The sequence below is a fragment of the Zalophus californianus genome, chromosome X (genome assembly GCF_009762305.2).
Source record: "Zalophus californianus isolate mZalCal1 chromosome X, mZalCal1.pri.v2, whole genome shotgun sequence".
NCBI lineage: Eukaryota > Metazoa > Chordata > Mammalia > Carnivora > Otariidae > Zalophus > Zalophus californianus.
Window position 1 is genome coordinate 110,880,345 of NC_045612.1, and position 12,194 is coordinate 110,892,538.

Here is a 12,194-nt window from a genome sequence, read left to right on the forward strand (position 1 = left end):
ATGTATTGGTGGTGGGAATGCAACACAGAACAACTACTATTGGAGGGAAAAATTTACACATTATCATGGGATATTTTTTCCCCCACTCAGGCCAGGACAACAAACTTCTTTTCTCCCTCTTCTCAATCCTTTAACTGAGGAGGTAGTCCTTTGAGAGTCCTAACTTGACGTATGTGTGTGTATTTCATTTCCATCTGCCATACTATACAAGCCTACTTGTCTGTTATCCCCAAGAAGGCACTAAAAACCAATCTGCTAGGTTAATAAGACTAGCAATCATCCCCTCTTTACCTAAGGCACCTTCCACTTCAGTTCAGGTACTTAGACTCTGGTTTTCAACTTTCTCTTGAATCGTTCCCCCTTGAGGATTTCCTCTATTTATTTTGTTATAAGCTCAATTACCCAATTAAAAGGATATTGTCTCCCCCTTTCCAAAGATTTTTAAGTGCTTTATGGCAATATGATTTTTCTAGTTACCTAGTACAACAAATTTTAAAATTACCTAAAATATTCTTAAATATAAGCAGATTTTAGATTGTAGACATAAGCAGAACAAATAAATCTGATTGACAGATTTTTTTTTTCTTATGCTATTTTTATTTCCTATTTTTTCCCACAGTTGTTTTGGAAAGGATATACAGATCTTACTTTTGTCCACCCCAATAGATTCTAATGGTGGCCTCTTGCCTACTTAACAGGAAGGTCAGTGAATTGGCAAAATGTACTGTTTTTCCTGTAAAATTCTCTGAAATTAACTCTTTTTGGCTGTTTAAAAGTTCTGCTTATAATAAAAATTGGGATTAAAAACATATTAAAGGTTTCAATTAAAAACTACATGGAAGTTCTTCTGCTTAAAATTCCTTTCCTAGCTGGCTTTCAAACAGTAGAAGAGATATTGACCATGAGGGAAATGAAGGACACTATCTAAAGTACTTAAGACAAATGTCATCCATTTTTATGTAAAATTGGTCAAAAGAGGTGATATTGAGCTTGGCAGAGTCACAAATATTTAAGAATTTGGCTTTAGCTCCTTACTGAGCACCTAAGCTTTTGCTCTATGTTTAGAAGTAAAATATATTTTATTAAGTTTTTAAATTTTCATTCCTGTTAACATACAGTGCTATATTAGTTTCAGGTGTACAATAAAGTGGCCCACCACTTCTTTGCATTACTCAGTGCCCATCATGATAGGTTTCTCTTAATCCCCTTCACCTCTTTCTCCCATCCCTACCCACATCCCTCTGATAACCACAAATTTCCAACCGGTCAAATTGGGCAGGCAGTTTTTAGGATTTTTTTTTTTTTTTTAGTATTCTTTTTTTTTTTAAGATTTTAGTTATTTATTCATGAGAGACAGAGGAGGAGAGAGAGAGAGAGAGAAGCAGAGGGAGAAGCAGGCTCCCAAGGAGCAGGGAGCCCGATGCGGGACTCGATCCCAGGACCCTGGGATCATGACCTGAGCCGAAGGCAGACGCTTAACCATCTGAGCCACCCAGGCGCCCTAGGATTTTTTTTTTTTTTAATGCCAGCTTAGAAAAACAAACATCTTAAACATGAAAATGAGAATGCAGGGAATGTCTGTCCAGAAGAGCCATGAAGAAAGACATGTTAGGCATTTGTCAGTGGTGGCAGCTCTTCACCTTTGAGCCAGTTACCTTCAAAGGTAGGAGACAAAGCTGTAAAATTATGAAATTCAGCAAGTCTCTGATCCAATATTCCAGTTTTATTCTAAATTAATGGCTGTAGCTTTAGGTGTTAGAGTCTCATATACCAATTCAGTGAGTTAACATTATCAATCAGTTGGGTGAAGCAAGTGATAGGGATAGCAGTATGATTTTTTTTTTTTAATACTCAAGTACCCCCAACCTGTCATCTTACTGTCACTGGTAAGAGTTGTCATCCAAAGACCTTTACACAGCTTTACTAAAAAAAAAAAAAATTAAAAACCACACCACCTATATCCAATAGAAATATATTTTTTAAGCAACATTTTTATTATGTTCAGGTAGCCACTGTATAGTACATATTAGTTTTTGATGTAGTGTTCAATGAATCATTAGTTACATATAACACCCAGTGCACAACACGTGCCCTCCTTAATACCCATCACCCTGTTACCCCCTCCCTCCCACTCCCTCCTGAGACCCTCACTTCATTTCCCAGGGTCCATAGTCTCTCATGGTTCATCTCCCTCTCTGATTTCGCCCCCTTCAGACTTCCCTCCCTTCCCCTGTGGTCCTCCGTGCTATATGCTAAGTGAAGTCAGTCAAGCAGAGAAAGACAATTATCATATGGTTTCATTCATATGTAGAACATAAGCAATAGTAATATGTATCCAGTAGTAAAAGGGATATCTTATATTGTGGTACACCTGTAAACAAAAGCTTACGCAGCCAATAAAATTAAGTACCTGCAGAATGAGGAAATGTGCTTTTATAATTTTATGTAAAAATGCAGAGGAGTTGCTCAGTTTTCCTAGGTATTTTCCATGTATGCAGTGGGTATACATGTCAAGAAACTTCTGTTTCTCTTGTTAATCTTTTTATTGCAGTGGGGTTTCAATGAAGAACACAGAAGGGGAAAGGGAAAATTGAGCCATGAGACTCACTCCAAAGCCTACAGATGGGATCCTGAAAAGCTGTCAGAAGCTGGTGAAAGGTAAGATTTCTTAGCATAGTCCAGTTTTCCCAGATCTATCTTTATAGGGCCCAGTCAAGAGAGGAAGGTAAAAATATCACGTCCTTTTTTTTCAAAATTTAGATTAGCAAAAGAAAATATTTGCTTGTACTAGTTCTTGGGTACAACATATCAAGCAAGACTTTGTTATCAGTACTCTTCCTTTTTACTGATCCTCTTCCTCCCAGAGATGGTCATGTTTTGTCTATTTTTTACCATTTGTCATAAGGAGGAGAACCATAGGTTGGACAAGGTTTTCCTTTTATCTTGTTCTCTGTCTTCAGAGCTTGACTTTATGATCAGTCTGGTCAGTGCTAGCCTGAGGATGCATGCATGTACCAGCCTGCATCTGGTGAAAAGCCAAATAGACTGTGGAGCCCAGAAACAGCATTTTCTCTGATCACGCTAGTTCACAGGGGAGTTAGTCAAAAGGGGTCCCAGGTCATAACGGGCCTTTTGTCACCTCAACCTTCATTGTCTCATTAGTGCTGGAAAAGTCACATTCCAGTAGCACCTGCCTTGTGTCAGAGATTAGCTGCTCTGTGACTGGAGGCTTCTCAGAACCAGAGATACCATTTGCACTACACCATTCATACTGCCTGGACAATAAAAGTCTTTGCTTTCTTAGGCCAACTCTGGGAGTGAACTTTCCAGATCTTGTGCAGGCTGTTTTGCACTTTCTGGACATTCCTCTTACATCCATGATTAAGCCATAAAAAGGCTCACTGATTGGAGTGATCCTACTCATCTGTGGTCACACAGTGGATTCCCTGAATTGGCAGAGCTTCTATATTTGAAAAACATTTCAGAGACCCATCATCCCAAACGATTGTCTTATTGGTACATATGGAAACACCAAATTGAGAAGATGCAAAAGACTCTAACACCTAGCCTTAGGGACTCCTGTAACAAGATAAAATTGCAAAGCCTTTTTCCCTTCCATTTTCAGAAGAGACTACCAAATTTAGAGAAGAGTTAGAATTGTGGAGATGGACAGCCTCACCCACAGGGCCCTTGACTGGCTGCTGAGCGGTGTTCTTCCTGTCCAAAATCAGAATGCAGTTAACAGACATGCCAGATGGCCCCCTGGGGGAAACCTCCCTTACAGCGGCAACAGATGACCTGCACAGTTGCTGCCAGGGCCTCCTACAAATGCTCAGATGGAAGCCAATGTTCAGGAACTCATAAAATCAATAGTAGAGGCTTTTCCCCATAAGGTGAATTGATCTGATGTTGGATTGTACACTCAGAAAAAAGCATTTGAAGGCCTGTGTTGAGTACTTTATACAGACTTTACAAAGGCATAATACAGTAAACCCTGAAGCTCCTTCGAAGGAACCTGAAAGAGAAGGAAATATTTAAATAGTAAGTACCCTCAACTCAGGTATTTTCCCCTTTTTGATGTCGAGTTTCTACCCCATCTTCTCTAGGACTCAAAATTTTTTTGAGATGCAAAGGAGGCATTTAAAAATTGGGCAAATTAAAACTCTTAAGTGTCTTCTCCACACTTTTAACTGCCAGAAACTGTTCTTTTGTAAACAAGTCAGTTTTGTGTTACAGATATCCCTGCTTTTTGAAGTTTCATGTTCTGTCACTTCACTTTTACAAAAGACCCACATTAGCACCTGTTTTTACTAACCGTAAGAAATCTGAATTTTCACTTTTACCTAAAGACGGTCAAAAGCAAAATAGCGTTCAGCGTGTATTTTGTTGCAATCTGGTAATAGCACCTCACGCAGCAGGGGTGGCTCCACCAGGCTTCTTGCCCTCATAGCTTTGAACTGGGTCTCTGCGCATCTGTGCTTTCTCTCTCTCCATTTATTTCATGTCTATGTTCTCAGAAACACCTAAGATACTAAAAAATTTTTCCACGTAAATTCATGGTAAGCTTCTTCACTTTACACCATTTCGATTTAGAAAAGTGTTTTTCAGATAACATTGTAAACCTGTATTGTACCTGACTCACGGCTAAAATTTTAGAACATTAACTCTAAGGTTTCGGCTGGCATCTGTATGTTTATGTGTCTGTGTATGTTGTAGATGTGTGATATTTTTCTTCCTCTAGATGGAATTGCTTAAATTAATGTGTAAAAGAGCTCGATTTAATTGGCTTAAGGAAAAACAGGCACTTATATGAACTAAGTATTTCTGAACTCACAGAAATCCAGTAACTAATCCAAATGTGTTTCTAGTCAACACGATCTGAGATAAATAAGATCTACCAAAAAGATTAAGTTTGTTGTTTTAATTAAAATAGGAATGTCTTCAGAGTTATCAGCATTAAATATAATGCAGACATGCAACTTTTATGTGAGCTTAGTACTAAATTTGTGTTATCTCTGTTACAAAATTTATCAGAGCAAAAATACCTCAAAATGATGGCTAGGTGTCTAATGTTTTGTGAAATTTTGCTGAGTAATCTAAATGTAATGTCGGGAGCAAGTGATGTAGAGAGATGAAATGAGATAAGAGATTTTTTTGGTGAACTTTTCAGTAATAGTTATGTCTGGTAAAAGCTTCTCAGATCTTTTTGGTAACTTCCACCCTCAGAGTTTTGCTGTGTTAAGTTAAATGATAACAAACAATTTATTTCTGAATATCTAGATCATTTCCAAATACAATAAAATATTGAATATTAATTACCATAGTTTTACCTACTTTTGGCCACTTAGTGCAGAGGAATTAAAAATATTTGAGTTTGTTAGTAAAAAAGCCTTGTGCCACATTGGAAAAGGCTTGTTTCTAGAAGTCATGAAATATATTCATAAATTTGCCAAAGTTCACGATTCTTAGTTTTCACTAGAAATGAAGCTTTCTAAGAATTCTAATGTGTAATTAAAACTAGAAATGGTAACTAGGATGTGGTTTTGGCTAAGAAAAGGTATTTTGTTAAGGAAAATGAATGCTGGTTCTTTCAGAAAGGCAAAGAGGAGAATGAAGTGTAAACTCAATGGATATAAAAAGTTGGAAAGAGAAATTTTTACTTTATGAAGTCAAGATGGCTAAAATTGAATTATTAAAATAAGCTTTGACATCAGTAGTGTACTTATGTAAAACTAAAACTTAGTTTTCTTTCATCTGCTGAAGGAAAAAGTCTTTTGGACTTCTGGATTACTTAAAAGGTAAAGAAAAGCATTTGTAGGTCTTTGATTTCTTCAGAAAATGGACTTGTTCAAAGTTTTGCTCACAACTGTGTAAGCTTCTGTAAATCTTTTGTCACTTTGGTTAAACAGATAATTACTGTTTCATATAGATCTGTGATCCTATTTAGCCCAATGTCCAAAACTTTTGACAAAATTCTCCCAAATACTAACTGCAGTCTTTTTGACCCGGAAGTAACTGCCAGAGGGCTACAGGAACATCTCAAAAATTTGCTCTCTCTCCTTAGAGAGATATTAATAATTCTAGTTACCATCTTAAAATGTATGTTGCAGAAATAACCTGATTGCTCATCAGATCTTTAACCATGGCCATTTTAAAGCCTTTTGTCACTTATAGACAGTTTTTTATTCTAATGCTTTTGCAAAAGTGCTTCGTCTTCAGAGATTAATTCTTGACTTGTCAGAGTCCTTTCCATTAATTACATGGGACTGAATGAACCGATGACAATCATTATAAAATTTTTATGCCTTTTTCTTTAAAATATTAAAGAATCAACAACGTTTTGTTGTTCCAGATTTAAGAAAATCTTTTCTCTTAAGCTATGACCTAAAGCACAAAAAATATATATCTGTGAGTTACATCACAAAGAGTATACCTTTTTGTGAACAACGATGATACAATTACTTTTTTTCCCTACCTGATCCCTCCAGAATTCAGAAACTGTTAGAATTCTTATTTTCATGGCATAATCATTATTTTATGTAAGTTTGGTAAGAATCTGTTTTCCTTCTAACAGTACAAAATTGGAAACACTGGTTGTAGTACCAAGGCTTTGACTGGAATGTCTTATTTGAGAATGATTGTGCGTAGACTCACATATGACAACTTTAAGGAATGAAATTTTACTTGATGGAGCCAATAAAGCCCCTTGGAAAAGCCAGCTGGTACTGTACTTACAGCGTTCCCTGCAACCTAACCAGGTAAGCAAAGAAGGTCACTTTGTGGCAGGTGCAGGAAACAGGATATTTTGGGGACCTCAAGAAGGGAGGAGTCTACCCAGATCTGTAGATATTGCAGGTGAAGTCTAAACATGTGAAGAGGCTTTTAAAAGTCCAATCTGAGATTCCCTATGAAAAGAGCCTATATGATTAACCACTATTCTTGTTGCACCTATGGAAATAAGCAGGCCCATTTATTGAAACTAGATCTTTCAAACAAAATCTTGCTTTATGTCTGATAGATTCAGTCGTAACTATAATACACACTTGTGTATCAAATTCTAGTTCTGTTAATTGTCTTTGAGATTTTTTTTTTTACCTGTAAACTAGACTGGATCCTGAATTCTAGTAGTCTCCAAATTCTTCCCATACTTTTGACTTGGAATCACTACTTTTCCAAGAAATCACAATAATTCATATTTAAAATCTTTATGCCTGTTGCTGTGTGGGCCACTCAGAAAGTTTAACTCTGAAAGTTTACCTGAACACTTGAGGACCTCATCGGAGACATTCAAACTGCAAAAGATGCTACAGCCCCCAACAACTAGAAACTCAGTTAAGCATCTGCCTTCGGCTCAGGTCATGATCCCAGGGTCCTGGGATGGAGCCCCGCATCGGGCTCCCTGCTCAGAGTCAGTCTCTTTCTCCCTCTGCCTGCTTGTGCTCTCCCAAATAAATAAAATCTTCTAAAAAAAGAAATCTTTCTTAACAGGCCGCCTGCTCCAGTCATTAAACTCTATATTTGTTTTGTTGCCAGAGAAATGCCTTACACCTAATTGCTGTATGGCATAAGCAATAATTTGGGAGCCCATCTGTATCACTGCCTCCTAAAAAGAGACACTGTTTAAATGAACTGAACTATTCAAGAGACTTGTCCAGTGAGATAGGGAGAATTTGTACCCCAGAATGTGCTGCTTTTGCATAAGGATTATTTTAGGCTGATTATTTTTAAGAAATAGCAGATAAGAGGGGTGCCTGTGTGGCTCAGTCACTTGATGCTCAGCTGGGAGTCTGCTTGGGATTCTCTCTTCCCTTTGCCCCTCCCCCCACCCGCTCACGTGTTCTGTCTCAAATAAATAAATCTTGAAGGAAACAAATAGCCAACAAGGGAAAAGCACTGAAAACTAAATAGAACTTATACTTTACTTTTGTAAGAGAAGGATGACTAAATCTCTAGAAACTTATTAATAGAGAAGACATGGAGTTAAAGTTTCATAACCACCCCAAAAATGCAGACAACAAAAGAAAGTTTCTGGAATGATCTCCATTAGTTAAAAATATGCTTAGAAAAACTATGGAAGGAAATGTAACAAAATGTTAATATTTTCCTTTGGATGATAGGATTATGGATACTTTTCTTTCTTGCACCCATTTTTTATAATTACTATATTGCCTTTAAATTTATGTCATCAGAAAATACGCAGTAAACTATTTTTTGAAACCAAGGGCATCTATACCTTTCCTTCTCTTATACACTGTGGGAATATAAAACATTTCCTGTTGATCTGACCCTTGACTGTGATTCTTTTGACAGAAGGCCGAGTTATAACATGAGGAGAGTTCACAGAGGCTTATGGTGTTTCAGCTGCCCAGCTGGATAGCCACTCTTCAACATACTTCATTCTTCTGATAAATACCACCTCTGGACAGCACCACAGGATCCCATCAACTATACTAACTTGAAAGCTTAGGACCAAAATATATATGAAATTGTCTTATTAATGAAAAATGACTATTAATGTGCTGCAAAAGGCAAGTCATGTAAATCCAAAATCTTAAAGTGTTAGTCACCAAGCATTCCGTAGTATCACTATAATTCCTAGAGCTAATTTGTTCCAAACAGCAGGAGCCCTCCTAACCCTAAGTTGGAATAGCATCTCTATAGAAGCCTCGCACTTCACATTCCTGGGTGTGCCCATGAGTGATGGGTTTAATGCTGAGGCCATGAGTGGAAATCTGGGACTATAAATTCCACTGGTAGTTACGGTATCACAAATTCTGGGGCGGGGGGGGAATGCTTTCTAAAATATTTCAAGTAGGAGTCTTATAGTTAAAACCAAGTGAAAGTTGAGAGATTTACGATACTATCTTTGTCATTTTGTTTGCTTCTTTCACTCTAGAAGAAATTTCTCTCACCCTTATATTTTCAACGGGTTTCAAATTTCAAGCTGTTTTAGCCTTACAGCAAAGTAATGAAATCATCTCAAGGCTCTCCTTAGCTGAATATGCAAGTATGTTTTCACTTTAGATATTCGGACTCAACAGTGGGCATCAATATGCTACTTAGGAGTAGAAAATGTGTTTGTACTGTTTTGCTCTACTTTTAGCCCAGGCAGGCATGAATGGGAGAGTCAGGTGGCATGCCATGAATAGGACAGTTTCATTATGTTTCGAGGTTCTTAAATCTATTTGGAACAGAAGCTTGAACCAACCAAGTCCCTAGAGAAGTCCTACAGAAAATGAATTTATTTTGCATCTAAACCTCATGGACATAAATTCATAAAATTCAAAAGTGAATATTGCCTTTGGCCCCTTAGGAAACTTCAGTAAGAAATTAAAAACAATGGACTTTCTCCATTGCTGAGCAGTGTAATATGCTTTTTCCCTTGAGATGATTTGAATTGGTAGAATGATACATTGCATAAGATTGGATCTATTTATAATCCCAAAATTTGGTTTCTGTTAACTAAATTGAATAAACTCCTAGTGAAAAATGGTCTGTCTGTGATGGTTGGTCCTAATTACACTATGTTTGCATTACAGTGTCTTGCCATTATATCACCTGTGGCTAGCACAGGACCTGGCATTAAAAAAAGGCCTTCAAAGAATACTTGTGAAATAAACTCTAGTAGCCTTTTTTTTTAGAAGCCTAAATACACCAAAATGGAGATAATCAGTATTGCATTGACAGAAAGCCTAAGTGAGAATCAAAAAGGAAACGAATTCAAACCTTCTACAAAAAAAAAAAAAAAAAGTCATCACCTGAAATTAGAAAAGTACCACCAATGGCATCAGTTGTGGGTAAACCATTTACCTTTCCTTAGTTCCTTCATCTGGAAAATGTGAATGTTCTAGGTCTAAAATGTTGTAATTCTTCATGAGTTTCCTCCTTTATACCTCCCACCCTTCCCTATGGACCACAACTTACTTGAGACAACTGAACTGCTTTCATTGTCAGTTTCCTCTCTTAGGATCAAAGCTACTATACTGGCTTTTTAAAATATCACTTATATTTTAATTGTCTTTCCCATAGAGAAAATATAAAACTCTTGACCCATTCTAGTTAGGTTATAATGCAAACCTCAATTTGGTGGCATATTTTTTTTTCTTTTTGCCCTTTCTGCCCTGTCTTAGCCTGTTGTCCATAGCAATAAAATGTACTTACAAGCAGCTTCCCAAGGTTGTGACCAAAGTCTGTGGTGATGTTTAGAATAAAGAGAATTTTATTTCTTATCAGCCTTACAACATGGTGTTCTAGCAACTCACAAAACTTGGACAGTCTCAATCAGTGGCTGTTAACAAATCAACTCTAATGTAGCCTTTAAGATAGTGGCCTCTCAAGCTAAACCTAGGATATTTCTCACCTTATTTGTGACTAATCTAGTACCTGACATATACAGGTATATTGACTACATTTATTTGTCAGAGAGAGAGAGAGCACAAGTAGGCAGAGTGACAGGGAGAGGAAGAAGCCGGTTCTCCGCTGAGCAGGGAGCTGGACGTGGGGCTTGACCCCAGGACCCTGGGATCATGACCTGAGCCAAAGGCAGACGCTTAACCAACTGAGCCACCCAGGTGCCCCTCAGCAAATAACTTCTGATTAGCCAAGAATTAACCTAAACCACTTTTCTTAAAATCCTGTTAAAAATTGTTCTGAGGCATATTCATACACTTGATTCAGGAAGCAAAATAGACTAAACATATTTTTTATAATGTAGATATTAAAAAGCCTGATTTGATCAGGATAAAAAGTAGGCCTTCTGGTTATTTTTACACATGAGAATCATTTTAGTAAAGATTAATTGTAAGGAACCATGGAGTAAAAAAGGGTAATGAGTTTTCAGGGCAGGTGTACCTTCAAACATCAAAATGCTTGTTTCAACAACTTTTGTCAACATTATAAGTAGTATTTTAAATCACATTTTAATTACACTAGGGAAGCCTATGACATAAATTATTTTTAAATGTGCATAATCTGATTATCTATTTTCAAGGCTGAGGTTATCTTGCATTGAATATGGCAACCACAACAAATTCCATTCTTCTTTAAATCTGACATGAGTCTGTTTTGTAATTTAGAATCATCTGCATTCAGAAAGATGGCACCAACACTGGCAAGACAGTTGTATCTCACTGCTTAAAATTATTTAAAATTAGTGCTCAAACTGTTTTCATCTAGCTTAAACAGAATACCTATATGCAAAGAAAATATATACACATTGCATTACTGCAGTATTTTGAAAATCCAGTCACCTGACTAAAGAACTTGGAGAATTCAGGGGAAATGAAAGCAGAATCACAATTCCAACATCAGATGAGTATTTGGACCACTAAAGTCTCTCTCATACCGGAGGTACTAAGAGTCAATGAGTCACATCTAAGTATCACTATTCTCCTCACTAGTTACTTTGATGTCTTGCCAAATGACCTTCCATAACCACTCTTACTTACTGAATAATGCCTACATACCTGGGGGGGTGGAATTTGGGGCCAAACACTGCTTCCTTTCCTGTCTCTTTCATTTCTCTCACACAACCAGTGATGTGGAAAACCACCTCTCATGAGTTTAAGAAACAAATCCATAATTTGTACTATTTGCCAGTTTTCATGGTTTTAATACTCCCACCATGATCAACTTCAAGCTACCAAAGATTTAAAATTGGCTCACAAAAATTCCTGAATATTTAACAATTGATTCTACTTAGCCTATAGGAGTCCATCTGCTCAAGAACACCGTTGACCCTCCCCATATTCCACTCAGATGAATTTATTGCAGCTCTATAAATATGCCTTTCCATTCTTTGTAACTGTAGCCTCCATATGTAATGACCTCTCTCTTTTCATGTCAAATTCCTAGCTACTCTTTATTTTTCAACCTAAATGCTCTTACTTCTAAATTTCTGTAACTTTTTCTTCTACAGATCTTGTTGAACTTAACACATTGACTTCAAAGTTATTTGTTGTACATGTCATAATTCCCTACTTAACAGAAGACAAATCTATTTCTTCTTTTTAATATCACTATGGACTAATAAAGTACAGATAATACTTTTTAGAATTTTGATTTGGGGGTGAGAACTGGGATATGGATTTTCAGTGACACATAAGGCAATGAATAAATATGTAGAAACCATAAAGTTTACTTGAGAGTTTATCTGAAGACTGAAAATTAAAAATAAAAAGCATCCTCTCACCAGT

General features: G+C 36.9%; 1 long non-coding RNA gene across 1 annotated transcript in view; it reads right to left on the reverse strand.

The window, feature by feature from the left end:
- Positions 1-3,892: 3,892 nt before the first annotated feature.
- The window catches only part of LOC113931303, a 29,475-nt gene continuing 21,173 nt past the window's right edge, over positions 3,893-12,194 (reverse strand). Inside the window, exon 3 of the long non-coding RNA XR_003522716.1 lies at positions 3,893-4,015. This is a non-coding gene — a long non-coding RNA (uncharacterized LOC113931303). The remainder of the gene's footprint in view (positions 4,016-12,194) is intronic.